Raw genomic sequence first — 15,988 nt, forward strand, 5'->3', positions numbered from 1 at the left:
GGAGGATCTCCAGGGGGCCCACGAGGTAGGGGGCGCGCCCCCCACCCTCGTGGCTAGGGTGTGGGCCCCCTGGTCTTCATCTTTTGCAAGGATTTTTTATTATTTCCAAATAGACATTCCGTGAAGTTTCAGGTCATTCCGAGAACTTTTGTTTCTGCACATAAATAACACCATGGCAATTCTGCTGAAAACAGCGTCAGTCCGGGTTAGTTCCATTCAAATCATGCAAGTTAGAGTCCAAAACAAGGGCAAAAGTGTTTGGAAAAGTAGATACAACGAAGACGTATCAACGACGGATCAGTATAAGCGTACCACAAGCTCATCAGCCCCAACATTTCACTTCGGTGAGTGTTTTGCAAGTACTATAGCTCGCATGGTAGCTAGCCTACTAACACCAAGAATCATCAAACAAGTCCTGCTGATATGATAAACAGTTCAAACTTACATCTAAGCATGGCATATATTACATCAAAAGCTGGTGAGGATACATCTGTTTCCATAACTCGGAGAGGGTTCGCATGATTCACTATCAAACAAAAGTAGCAAGTACCTCCCACACAAGACAGTGCACTAGCCCTAAGATGGTTTGATAACACGCATCGTTCTGGTAATTAAACACAATGCAAACTACCTTGAAGGATTAGCGCGACAAACTATTTCTTTTCATCGATCTCTCGGGCAATGATCACAGCACGGACAACGGCATGGGAATCGATCTCTGGGGCAATGTCCACAGGACGGACCGCGACATTGGTATCGATCTCTGGGGTGATGTCCACAGGATGGACAGCGGCATCGGAATTGATATCTGGGGTGATGTCAACAGGATGGACCGCGACATCAAAAAACAATCTCTGGGGAGTTGTCCACAGGACGGGCCACGACATCAGAATCATCAAGGACGTCCACCGACACCTGCACAACCCTAACATATTAGCAAGCATATTGCAAATAATCAAAAACCACAACTATGGTAAGCCATTATTTTGTACCTTGTGCAGCTCACTGGGGGATCCCATCCCTCTGGTGGCCATATCCTCGTCCTCGATGGGGGCCATCACCTTGCCAGGGGAATACTGCTTCTCAACAGTGACTATCTCCTCAAACTCGGCCTTGAGCCTCGCATAGGTGGCCATTAGAGTTTCTGGGGTAGGCATGGTGGGGCCCTTGCTGTTCTTCCAACTTCCTTTGAGGAGTTCGTCCACTAACATCCTCAACTCTTCGGCAGTGCTTGTTTCTTGGAGTTCTTCGTCTCCATGGGTTGGCCCGCCAACATGGTCAGCTCATTGGCCGGTTCTTGCTTCTCAGAGATCGCTGTCTCCAGTGGGTTGTCCGCCGACAACTCTTTGCCTAGTGCTCTAGGATCCATCAATTAACTGACAAACAAAAAGCAATTGAAAGGAAATGAGAATCGCAATGAAAACAGGAAAAGAATAGGCTGTGAGAATCGGTTGGTGCTTCGCAAAAACAAGATTCTTGGAATGAAAATATAGTAGCATCACTAATTCGCCCACCTTTCCATTGTCAGTACAGAAGAAAAATGGCAGAAGTGAGTAGCCTGGAGTGAGGTTTTCTTCAAGAAAGGGGAGAAATGGCTTCAACGAGCGTTCCAGTGAAATGATGGTTGCTTCGTCTAGTCTAACTTCGAGGCCACTTTACCATTGCTGGTAAAGGTGTGGGTTTTGTGATATGACGGATAATGACGGGCACACCGGGGTGACCGGTGAGTCTCGACTATAGGACCTCGATGTGATTTGGTGGATGTCCCGCGGGCCCGGATGCTTTGATGTCCCGCATGTAGATAGAGCGGCTAGTCATATAGGAGTACTATGTATTTATTTACAGTGTAGATTCACTCTTTTTGCTCCATATGTACTAGTACAGCTCATTTAGGGTGTAGTCTAGTCACTTGTTGAAATCTCTAGAAAGGAAAATGCTCCTTTCCGGTTTACAGGGCTATACTAGCAAGTAGTACTACAATAGTGGGCTCAAATAGCAATTTTGTCACATGCAAGAGCCTGACTATATGTGTGCTCCAAGGCACCACACCACGCCCCATCCCTACACAAAGACTGCCACGCGAGAGTTCGCAACTGCCACGTTCGGGTTGCGCTTGGCTCTTCGCCTCTTCGAGAGGACGAACAATGATGTTACTACTACTACTTCTACAGTATCGAATCCACTGCTGCATGTCGGTCGACCGCGTGTGGGAGGGATAGCTTGTTATAGTAGTCCTCCTATAAGCAAAAGTCTGTCCATGTCTGCGAGCCATCGCGCGCATGGGCGAGGGAGAAGGCATGTAGTAGTAAAATCAAGCTTCTCCTCGTTGTATGAGTTGACGCGACACATCATAGCACTGGCCCCACGTGGTTGCCTCTAAACTTGGCTGAAAGACCTGCAATGCATAATATATTTGCCGCAACCTCTAACATTTACCCCACCACAATATATTCATGTCTTGACCAGATGAGCGTGCAAACTACAATCACCAGGATGACAGGTAGGGACAGAAGATTATTTTAATAAAAATGCTTCGAGACGGCCTCATAGCATGGAGCCAACCCCAACAATTTTAAGCTTAGAGGCACTGTACACGCTATCCTAGGCTACTCTACACATGAAACTGCCACACGAGCGTCCGGGCTGTGCTTGGCTCTTTGCCTCTTCAGGAAGTCGAACAATGATGGAGTACGAGAAAGTACAATAGAGCTGAGTCGGCGGGCTATAAGGAATAAACTAGTATATTTCTGCTTAGTTGGAGGAAAGAGAAGAGAAGAGAGAAGGTAATCGGGCTCTTCGTGAAGAGCCAGCTCTAGCACGTGCTCCTAGACACTTTGTGAGAATGAAAGTTGGCCCACATAATAAAAAAAGTAGTAAACTCTTTTGATCTACTATTATACATGTTGGCTATAAGATGGGTTGTAGATGACATGGCACTAGCTTATAGCCAGCAGCTGGTGCTACCTCTTGAGCACTGCGTTGGATTTCCCCGAAGAGGAGAGGATGATGCAGCAAAGTAGCGTAAGTATTTCGCTCAGTTTTTGAGAACCAAGGTATCAATCCAGTGGGAGGCTACGCGCGAGTCCCTCGTACCTACACAAAAACAATAGCTCAATGCAACCAACGCGCTTAGGGGTTGTCAATCCCTTCACGGTCACTTACGAAAGTGAGATCTGATAGAGATGATAAATAATAGTTTTGGTATTTTTGGTATAGAGATGCAAAGTAAAAAGTAAAAGCAAAGCAAAGCAATAATAAAGTTATGGAGATTGATATGGTGAGAAAGAGACCTGGGGGCCATAGGTTTCACTAGTGGCTTCTCTCAAGAGCATAAGTATTCTACGGTGGGTGAACAAATTACTGTTGAGCAATTGACAGAATTGAGCATAGTTATGAGAATATCTAGGTATGATCATGTATATAGGCATCACGTCCGAGACAAGTAGACCGAAACAATTATGCATCTACTACTATTACTCCACTCATCGACCGCTATCCAGCATGCATTTAGAGTATTAAGTTAAAAAACAGAGTAACGCCTTAAGCAAGATGACATGATGTAGAGGGATAGTTTCATGCAATATGATAAAAAAACCATCTTGTTATCCTTGATGGCAACGATACAATACGTGCCTTGCTGCCCCTTCTGTCACTGGGAAAGGACACCGCAAGATCGAACCGAAAGCTAAGCACTTCTCCCATGGCAAGAACAACCAATCTAGTAGGCCAAACCAAACTGATAATTCGAAGAGACTTGCAAAGATAACCAATCATACATAAAAGAATTCAAAGAAGATTCAAATATTATTCATAGATAGACTGGATCATAAACCCACAATTCATTGGTCTCAACAAACACACCGCAAAAAGAAGATTGCATCGAATAGATATCCACAAGAGAGGGGGAGAACATTGTATTGAGATCCAAAAAGAGAGAAGAAGCCATCTAGCTACTAACTATAGACCCGTAGGTCTGAAGTAAACTACTCACACTTCATAGGAGGGGATTGGATGATGATGTAGAAGCCCTTCGTGATGGATGCCTCCTCCGGCGGAGCTCCGGAACAGGCCCCAAGATGGGATCTCGTGGATACAAAAAGTTGAGGCAGTGGAATTAGGTTTTTGGCTCATGTTCTGGTCGTTTAGGGATACGCAGGGGCGGAGCCAGAAAATTTGGCCATTGGGTTCGCTCATTCTCTTTATGAGAATTTGACTCTTTTTTTCCAACCATTAATTGCAAATGCATCACTCCTAGTTTGTTCTTCATTGTAATCTCTAAAAAGGTATCAGCACAAACAAAAGGCCTTATGCAACTTGGGCACTATGCTCAAGCCAACGACCATATTCATCAAACTAATCTGGATTAATTCTACGTTGAGTCTCTCCAACCTTCCTCTATGAGTAATCAAAATTAGACGATGGCCTGTAAGGTTTCCTTGTTAAATATCTACGCCTAATCTCATCTTGCATCTTTGGATTTCTTCTATACTCTGAAATTATCTTTCGATCAGCTGGTTCATAAGGCAACTCATCTAAATTAATTTCGTTGTCTATAGTGGGCTTCGGAAGACTAGTTGTAGTAACATTTGATGCACTTTGCCTGTCTACTGGGTGACCTTGATGTGCATGTATCATTCTGGATTTGTGTCTGAGTTCTCTTTGAGTAATACCGCTTCATAGCCTTGATCAATCAAAGTCCATGAAGAAAAACAAATAAAAAACTAGGGCAAAAAAATCACTATTACCCTAAGTTAGTAGGCTAGATAGAACATACATAAGAGAGAGAAGATGAGGAGATGTGGCAATGTATTCTAATTACCTAAAATTTTGGGTTAAGGTGGTGTTTGGTTCTCTAGTCCTAGGACTTTTGCTAGTCCCAACTAAAAAGTCCCTAGTCCCTAAAAAGTCCCTCCCTGTTTGTTTCCAGAGACTAAAAAGTCCCTAGTCCCTTCCTAGAGGTTATTAAATGACCATGTTGCCCCTAGTATATAGAAAAATAACAATCAAACAACACCATGGGGTGGCGGGCCAATAGATGCATGGAGGGGCATTGTTGGAAAAGTCCCAAAAAGTCCCAAAAAGACTTTCCTTGAGAGTCTTCTTCATTTAGTCTCAAATGCCTAGTTTAGTACCTAAAAAGTCCTTCCCGTTTGGTAAAAAAGTCTCTAAAAGAGACTTTTTCTAGTCCCTACACAAAAAAGTCCCTGAAAACAAACACCCCTAAGACTGTTGCCGCTGTGGATCTGTAGCAGCCTGCCTACTGCTGGTGTGCGGCGGCCGAGATGCTGCCGAGGAACACGAATAGACTAGAGGAGAGATGTGAATTGGAAAACAACAGATGACAACCCGAGTCCCGAGGAGGCGTGTGGCTGCGTGCGTGCATGCATATACGTATACAAAATGTGAGTACAGACTACGTGACTAATCACGGTTTAGGCCTGGCCAGCTGGGCGCCTAGACATTGACGACCCGTGAGCTTTTGGGCCCTTTGCTTACGCTGTTCACATGACCACCTCACGTTATTGGGGTCAGGCATGATTTTTTACTGGGTTCAGGTGAACCAAACATGCACTACACGTAGGTACATAGAAAAAGTTGTTGGGTTCACTTGAACCCAACGCTTGTGTACTGGCTCCACCGCTGGGGATACATGGATATATATGGGAGGAAGAAGTACGTCGGTGGAGCTTCGAGGGGCCCACGAGGCAGGGGGCGCGCCCTAGGGGTGCGCCCTCCACCCTCGTGACCGCCTCATGGCTTTCTTGACAGAGGGTCCAAGTCTCCTGGGTCTTATCTGATGAGAAAATCACGTTCTCGAAGGTTTCATTCCGTTTGGACTCCGTTTGATATTATGTTTCTCCGAAACACTAAAATAGACAAAAAAACATCAATTCTGGGCTGGGCCTCCAGTTAATAGGTTAGTCCCAAAAATAATATAAAAGTGGAAAATAAAGCCAATATAGTCCAAAACAGTAGATAATATACCATGGAGCAATCAAAAATTATAGATACGTTGGAGACGTATCAAGCATCCCCAAGCTTAATTCCTGCTCGTCCTCGAGTAGGTAAATGATAAAAAATAGAATTTTGGATGCGGAGTGCTACTTGGCATAATTTTAATGTAATTCTTCTTAATTGTGGTATGAATATTCAGATCCGAAAGATTCAAGACAAAAGTTCATATTGACATAAAAATGATAATACTTCAAGCATACTAACTAAGCAATTATGTCTTCTCAAAATAACATGGCCAAAGAAAGTTCATCCCTACAAAATCATATGGTTTAGTCATGTTTAATTTTCGTCACACAAGAATGCTATCATCATGCACAACCCTAATGACAAGCCAAGCAATTGTTTCATACTTTAGTAATCTCAAACCTATAAACTTTCACGCAATATATGAGCGCGAGCCATGGACATAGCACTATGGGTGGAATAGAATATAATGAGGGGGGTTATGTGGAGAAGACAAAAAAGGAGAAAGTCTCACATCAACGAGGCTAATCAATGGGCTATGGAGATGCCCACCGATTGATGTTAATGCAAGGAGTAGGGATTGCCATGCAACGGATGCACTAGAGCTATAAATGTATGAAAGCTCAACAAAAGAAACTAGTGGGTGTGCATCCAACTTGCTTGCTCACGAAGACCTAGGGCACTTGAGGAGGCCCATTGTTCGAATACACAAGCCAAGTTCTCTAATGAAAAATTCCCACCAATATATGAAAGTGATAACATGAGAGACTCTCTACTATGAAGATCATGGTGCTGCTTTGAAGCACAAGTGTGGTAAAAGGATAGTAACATTGTACCTTCTCTCTTTTTCTGTCATTTGTTTTGGGCCTTTTCTTTGTTTTATGTCCTTTCTTTTTTGGGGCCTTCTCTTTTTTTATGTCCTTTTTTTATTCCTCACTTGGGACAATGCTCTAATGATGATCATCACACTTCTATTTATTTACAACTCGATAATAGAACAAAGATGACTCTATATGAATGCCTCCGGCGGTGTACCAGGATATGCAATGAACCAAGAGTGACATGTATGAAAGAATTATAAACGGTGGCTTTGCCACAAATACTATGTCAACTACATGATCATGCTAAGCAATATGACAATGACGAATGTGTCATGATGAACGGAATGATGGAAAGTTGCATGGAAATATATCTCGGAATGGCTATGGAAATGCCATAATAGGTAGGTATGGTGGCTGTTTTGAGGAAGATATAAGGAGGTTTATGTGTGAAAGAGCGTATCATATCACAGGGTTTGGATGCACTGGCGAAGTTTGCACCGACTCTCGGTGTGAGAAAGGGCAATGCACGGTACCGAAGAGGCTAGCAAGGATGGAAGGGTGAGAGTGGGTATAATACATGGACTCAACATTAGTCATAAAGAACTCACATACTTATTGCAAAAATCTACAAGTCATCAAAAACCTCGACACTACGCGCATGCTCCTAGGGGGATAGATTGGTAGGAAAATACCATCGCTCGTCCCCGACCGCCACTCATAAGGAAGACAATCAAATAACACCTCATGTTTCAAATTTGTTGCATAAAGTTTACCATACGTGCATGCTACGGGACTTGCAAACCTCAACACAAGTATTTCTCAATTTCACAACTACTCAACTAGCATGACTTTGATATTATTACCTCCATATCTCAAAACAATCATCAAGCATCAAACTTTTCTTAGTATTCAACACACTCATATGAAAGTTTTATTATTAATCTTGCATACCAAGCATATTAGGATTTTAAGCAAATTACCATGCTAATAAGACTCTCAAAATAATCTAAGTGAAGCATGAGAGATCAATAGTTTCTATAAAACAAATCCACCACCGTGCTCTAAAAGATATAAGTGAAGCACTAGAGCAAAACTATAAAGCTCAAAAGATATAAGTGAAGCACATAGAGTATTCTAACAAATTCCAAATCATGTATGGCTCTCTCAAAAGGTGTGTACAGGAAGGATGATTGTGGTAGACTAACAAACAAAGACTCAAATCATAAAAGATGCTCCAAGCAAAACACATATCATGTGGTGAATAAAAATATAGCTCTAAGTAAAGTTACCGCTAGAAGTAGACGAACGAGGGGATGCCTTCCGGGGCATCCCCAAGCTTTGGCTTTTAGGTGTCCTTAGATTATATTGGGGGTGCCATGGGCATCCCCAAGCTTAGGCTCTTGCCACTCCTTGTTCCATGATCCATCAAATCTTTACCCAAAACAACACAAAACTTAAAGTAGAAAACTCGTGAGCTCCGTTAGAGAAAGAAAACAAAATACCACTTCAAGGTACTGTAATGAACTCATTATTTATTTATATTGGTGTTAAACCTACTGTATTACAACTTCTCTATGGATTATAAACTCTTTTACTAGCCATAGATTCATCAAAATAAGCAAACAACACACGAAAAACAGAATCTTTCAAAAACAGAACAGTCTGTAGTAATCTGTAGCTAGCGCAAGATCTGGAACCCCAAAAATTCTAAAATAAATTGCTGGAGGTGAGTAATTTATCTATTAATAATCTGAAAAAATAATTAACTAAATAGCACTCTCCAAATAAAATTGGAAGCAGTTCTCGTGAGCGCTAAAGTTTCTGTTTTTTACAGCAAGTTCAACAAGACTTTCCCCAAGTCTTCCCAACAGTTCTACTTGGCAAAAACACTAATTAAACACAAAAAACACAACCCAAACAGAGGCTAAATAATTTATTTATTACTAAACAGGAGCAAAAAGCAAGGAATGAAAATAAAATTGGGTTGCCTCCCAACAAGCGCTATTGTTTAACGCCCCTAGCTAGGCATAACAAGCAAGAATAGATCTAGGTATTGCCATCTTTGGTAGGCAATCCATAAGTGGCTCTCATGATAGATTCATATGGTAATTTTATTTTCTTTCTAGGGAAGTGTTCCATGCCCTTTTTTAATGGAAATTGAAATCTAATATTCCCTTCCTTCATATCAATGATTGCACCAACCGTTCTAAGGAAAGGTCTACCGAGAATAATAGGGCAAGAAGGATTGCAATCTATATCAAGAACGATAAAATCTACGGGCACATAATTCCTATTTGCAACAATAAGAACATCATTAATTCTTCCCATAGGTTTCTTAATAGTGGAATCTGCAAGATGCAAGTTTAGAGAGCAATCATCAAAATCACGGAAATCTAGCAAATCACACAAAGTTTTGGGAATAGTAGAGACACTAGCACCCAAATCACACAAAGCATAAAATTCATAATTTTTAATTTTAATTTGAATAGTAGGTTCCCACTCATCATAAAGTTTTCTAGGGATAGAAACTTCCAATTCAAGTTTTTCTTCATAAGATTGCATCAAGGCATCAACGATATGTTTAGTAAACGCTTTATTTTGACTATAAGCGTGAGGAGATTTTAGCACGGATTGCAACAAGGAAATACAAGCAATTAAAGAGCAATTTTCATAATTAAATTCCTTGAAATCCAATATAGTGGGTTTAGCAACATCTAGGGTTTTAATTTCTTCAATCCCACTTTTATCAAATTTAGCATCAAGATCAACAAATTCTGAATTCTTAGAACACCTTCTAGGTAAAGGTGGATCATATTCAGTCCCATCATTATCAAGATTCATATTGCTAAACAAAGATTTAATAGGGGACACATCAATAACTTTTATATCTTCATCATTATTTTCATAGGAACTAGAAGAACATGCTTTTATAAAGGCATCTTTCTTAGCACGCATCCTAGCGGTTCTTTCTTTGCACTCGTCAATGGAAATTCTCATGGCTTTGAGAGACTCATTGATATCATGCTTAGGTGGAATAGATCTAAGTTTCAAAGAATCAACATCAAGAGCAATTATATCAACATTCCTAGCCAAATCATCAATCTTAAGCAATTTTTCTTCAATCGTAGCATTAAAATTCTTTTGCGAAGAAATAAATTCTTTAATATTAGATTCAAAATCAGAGGGCATCTTATTATAATTTCCATAAGAATTGTTGTAGGAATTGCCATAATTATTAGGGGGGATTACTAGGATAAGGCCTAGGATTGAAATTTCATCTATACGCGTTGTTACCAAAATTGTTCCTACCAACAAAATTCACATCCACAGATTCATTATTATTCTCAATCAAAGTAGACAAGGGCATATCATTAGGATCAGAAGAAACACTCTTATTAGCAAATAATTTCATACGTTCATCCATCTTTCCACTCAAAACATTAATTTCTTCTATCGCATGCACCTTTTTTATTAGATCTTTCAGTATGCCATTGAGAATAATTAACCATAATATTATCTAGGAGTTTAGTCGCTTCTCCTAAAGTGATTTCCATAAAAGTGCCTCCCGCGGCCGAATCTAAAAGATTTCTAGAAGCAAAATTCAATCCGGCATAAAATTTTTGTATAATCATCCACAAATTCAAACCATGAGTAGGGCAATTACGTATCATTAATTTCATTCTCTCCCAAGCTTGTGCAACATGTTCATGATCAAGTTGTTTAAAATTCATAATATCGTTTCTAAGAGAGATGATCTTAGTGGGAGGAAAATACTTAGAGATAAAAGCATCTTTGCACTTGTTCCATGAATCAATACTATTTTTAGGCAAAGATGAAAACCAAGCTTTAGCATGACCTCTAAGCGAAAAAGGAAATAGCTTCAATTTAACAATATCATTATCGACATCTTTCTTCTTTTGCATGTCACACAAATCAACGAAGCTATTAAGATGGTTAGCGGCATCTTCACTAGGAAGGCCGGAGAACGGATCTTTCATGACAAGATTCAAAAAGCAGTATTAATTTCACAAGATTCAGCATCGGTAAGAGGAGCAATCGGAGTGCTAAGGAAATCATTATTGTTGGTACTGGTGAAGTCACACAATTTAGTATTATCTTGAGCCATCGCGACAAACAAGCAACCCAACACACGAGCAAACAAAAAGCAAACAGGCAAAAGAGGCAAATAGAGAGGGAGGATAGAGAGAGAGAGGACGAATAAAACAGCAAGGGTGAAGTGGGGGAGAGGAAAACGAGAGGCAAATAGCAAATAATGTAATGCGGGAGATAGGGATTGTGATGGGTACTTGGTATGTTGAATTTTGCGCAGACTCCCCGGCAACGGCGCCAGAAATGGCTCGTTGTCAGGAGTCAAATCTTGACTTGTGCGAACCTCCCCGGCAATGGCGCTAGAAATTCTTCTTGCTACCTCTTGAGCACTGCGTTGGATTCCCCCGAAGAGGAGGGATGATGCAGCAAAGTAGCGTAAGGATTTCCCTCAGTTTTTGAGAACCAAGGTATCAATCCAGTAGGAGGCTATGCGCGAGTCCCTCGTACCTACACAAAAACAATAGCTCAACGCAACCAACGCGCTTAGGGGTTGTCAATCCCTTCACGGTCACTTACAAAAGTGAGATCTGATAGAGATGATAAATATTTTTTTTGGTATTTTTGGTATAGAGATGCAAAGTAAAAAAGTAAAAGCAAAGCAAAGCAATAATGAAGTGATGGAGATTGATATGATGAGAAAGAGACCCGGGGGCCATAGGTTTCACTAGTGGCTTCTCTCAAGAGCATAAGTACTCTATGGTGGGTGAACAAACTATTGTTGAGTAATTGACAGAATTGAGTATAGTTATGAGAATATCTAGGTATGATCATGTATATAGGCATCACGTCCGAGACAAGTAGACCGAAACGATTCTGCATCTACTACTATTACTCCACTCATCGACCGCTATCCAGCATGCATCTAGAGTATTAAGTTAAAAAACAGAGTAACGCCTTAAGCAAGATGACATGATGTAGAGGGATAGTTTCATGCAATATGATAAAAATCCAATCTTGTTATCCTCGATGGAAACGATACAATACATGCCTTGCTGCCCCTTCTGTCACTGAGAAAGGACACCGCAAGATCGAACCCAAAGCTAAGCACTTCTCCCATGGCAAGAACAACCAATCTAGTAGGCCAAACCAAACTGATAATTCAAAGAGACTTGCAAAGATAACCAATCATACATAAAAGAATTCAAAGAAGATTCAAATATTATTCATAGATAGACTGGATCATAAACCCACAATTCATCGGTCTCAACAAACACACCGCAAAAAGAAGATTACATCGAATAGATCTCCACAAGAGAGGGGGAGAACATTGTATTGAGATCCAAAAAGAGAGAAGAAGCCATCTAGCTACTAACTATAGACCCGTAGGTCTGAAATAAACTACTCACACTTAATCGGAGGGGCTTGGATGATGATGTAGAAGCCCTCCATGATCGATGCCTCCTCCGGCGGAGCTCCGGAATAGGCCCCAAGATGGGATCTCATGGATACAAAAAGTTGCAGTGATGGAATTAGGTTTTTGGCTCTTGTTCTGATCGTTTGGGGATACGTGGATATATATGGGAGGAAGAAGTACGTCGGTGGAGCTTCGAGGGGCCCACAAGGAAGGGGGCGCGCCCTCCACCCCTGTGACCGCCTCGTGGCTTTCTTGACGGAGGGTCCAAGTCTCCTGGGTCTTATCTGATGAGAAAATCACGTTCCCGAAGGTTTCATTCCGTTTGGACTCCGTTTGATATTCTGTTTCTCTGAAACACTGAAATAGGCAAAAACAGCAATTCTGGGCTGGGCCTCCGGTTAATAGGTTAGTCCCAAAAATAATATAAAAGTGGAAAATAAAGCCCAATGTACTCCAAAACAGTAGATAATATAGCATGGAGCAATCAAAAATTATAGATACGTTGGAGACGTATCAGCTGGCTATACTATTAACCATGCTCTACTACAGAAGTGAAGGAGTACTACAATATGCTTCTGGGCATCTGACACCGAATGAACTGCTGCATGTCCACCGCGTGCGAAAGCTTCTCCTAGTCCTACCAGCCACCATGCTCATGGGCGAGGGAGGGACGCAGCTTCATTGACTTAGTGCTCCTACCTTTGCGTGTATGACAGGTGGGCCCAACAGGTGGGTGGCCCACCTATCATACAACCCAAGGCAGGTGCAGTTAAGGCACCGGAGCTCAGTCCGCGAGGGAGAGGGCATTGTAGTAACCAAACTTCTCGTTTTTGTACGAGTTGACATGACACATCAAAGCACTGCACTCAATATATTTCAATAATTTGTGTTTACCGATGCATTAATTACAATGCATGCATGTGTGCCGTGACTCTCCTTTTGATACTTGCATGTGTTGATTTAATGCACCTTGCCAAATTTTGACTATAAATTTAACTAACCAAATGTTCATGCATGTCACAAGAAATTACATCATTGAAAACTATGTTCAAATACGAATCAAACGACATAATTTTTGTTAACATGCACTAACATTTTGTCAGTTAAATCTTTGGTCAATATTTAGCACCAATTACAAAGGGGCCCAATAAATATTGTACTCTCACATTTTGTTTTGAGGATACTCCGATAATTTTAGCCGTGGGCTTGTTCACAAGTTTTATGAGGCGATGGTTGTTCATTTAATGGAGGGTCTTGTGCTAGACTTGAACAATACAAAGTGCGACCTGGCACACCGTAACACCACTTGGAATAAGCGGGTAGCTATCTCAAAAAACAATCAACAACTCAAAAAAAACAGCGACCTGGAATGTACACAATTATAAACGATTGTTTTGATGGAGTGAAAAAGGAAAACTACCCCACTACGTATATATAGGCCAGAGCCTCCGCGCTTGCTTGCTAGGGTTGCTCTATTCACAAACTATCATCCTCTCCAGATCTAAACAAGATAGCGGTGGTAACACTGTCTTTCTCCCTTTAAAAACATTGTCTTTCTATCCTCACTACTGGTTACAGATCTGGACGTATCCCCCTCCGTCGGTGAAGGGGAGGAGGGGCAGCGTTTAGGCTGTCCTCGACAGCGAGGGAGGAGACCCACTGTCGTCCGCACCGTTATCTCTGGCCAAGCGCCGGCATGGGAGGTCCTCCGATCCCTTCGTCGTTGCCCTAGTGTGGGCGGATCCGGCCTCCCGCCACCCACCTATCCACATCCCGACGACCTTCAGGTATATCTTCCTTCGAAACCGCCCTAGCTCTACTTCCCCCGCTCGCTACGTCACTGCATGTGCATCACTTTCTACCTCCCAGCCCCTCTCGATCGGATGGTCCAATGTTACCTATTTTTTTCTTCTATTGTTAGAGGTAAAGCTACTTCATGGAGTCGAATCTTTTACTTGGTTCAAACAAGAAATAAAGTTGGGGTGGGGGAATTTAGTATGTACATCGGACTTGGTACAAACAAGAAGGAAAGGGGGTGAAAGTAGTACAGACTGGTCATCCAACCGGTCTCTTGGTCGAAAGGGGAAATATAGGGGAAACATAGTACATGGTGGTATGACCAGGACTAGATTTGCTATCCACACATGGGAGTAGGTGGCTAGAGTGAAAAAAAATGGGACCAACCCAGATATGTTTCTTGGATGTTTGTTTCTCAGCGCAACAAACTCTGAATCACCACTTTATGCCCCGGTTTAGGTACATGGTGCTGGACTGCTGGTGCACCCACTGTCCCATGCCCTTATACAAAATATTTAGCTATTCTTAATCTAATGCCCTGGTAAAATGAAGCCATGCCACTGTTATAAGCCATGACAAGTTTAGCCAAATGTTTTTGCCAGTAATTGTTTGAGACTCTAACTGTTTCCTCTATAGCTTTTTGTGCAAACAGGGATATCCATTTCACGTAGTTGATGTTGTGACATTCTGGTGCACTGCACAAAACACTTCTGAAAAGAAGTGACTTTTGTGATGTTTAACTGGAACAGTTGGTTCATTTCGGTGGAACTGCACAAAGGGAGATCTTTGTTCCAATCCTCATCATCCATATTGGCACCATAACCTTCCTTTAGGTAAGAATGATATTTAATGCATGTGTTCATCTCTATTTTGCGACTGCCATGAGAAAATAATGCTATTGTTTACTAGTACACTTGTACTCCCTCACTGAAAAAACCAATTCAGAAATAGAAGGCCAATCATATACTTGGTTTCACCAACTGGTGAGGAGAAAGAGAAACAGAGCATGAAGAGGGAGAAGAAGAAGAATAAACAGTGCCAAGGTGATCTTGCTGAAGCCCGAGGCCTCAGTCGAGGCCATTCAAGGGCTCCGGCAACATCGACCTTACATGTGAGATGATCCTCCAAGGAGCCCTTCCACTTCTATTGTCTCTCCTACAAGGTCACTTAATTAATTAGGAGTACTTTAGTACCACTAATTTATTGCTGCCTAATTTTCCTGTCGAAGTTAAACAAATCTTTAGTAGAACCCTATGTTGAATCATGTACGTGTGTATGTTTGTCTTTCGAGGTGAATCATGTGGTGGAGCAGGGTGGGAATCTTGGTAGTGTCATGACATAATAGTGATATTGTTTTGCATGTCAATTTACTGCATTGGTTCAATGAGGCAATGTTTTGCGTATTGTCCATCATGAATTTGATGCTACTATTAGAGTAATATGCTAATGTCTTTCTATCCTTTCTCACTAAGCTAATGAAGGTTTCACCTTGTTCCTACTTGTGCAAATAGGGATCATGTTGTGCCAATCATACATTTTAGTGAAACTACACAAGACAATACAATGAACTGTATCCCAGCCAGTGCTTTACCTCTGCTGGAAGTTCTTGATAATCTTTTGATATAATCTCATCACTGGTAAACAAGAGTGATTTCAACCATACATTTGAAGTACACAAAAATATATACTATTGAGTGATTCTAGTGAGTGCTTTATCATATCTTCTGGGACTACATGAATAAGATTTTTTTCTCAGGTTGGTACCAGCCTAAGGCCTTCATCCATATTAGTTTGTTGTCATCTCTATTTGTATCGTGCTACTATCATGAGAAACTCCTTTATCTTTGCACGTTAAAGTTTTGCAACCTATGATACATGGCAATGCTTTGAGTGTTGAGCTAATTGGCACTAATTAAATAAACTAATA

The sequence above is a fragment of the Triticum urartu genome, chromosome 6A, assembly GCF_056163025.1.
Source record: "Triticum urartu cultivar PI428250 chromosome 6A, HENAU_Tu73, whole genome shotgun sequence".
Taxonomy (NCBI): domain Eukaryota; kingdom Viridiplantae; phylum Streptophyta; class Magnoliopsida; order Poales; family Poaceae; genus Triticum; species Triticum urartu.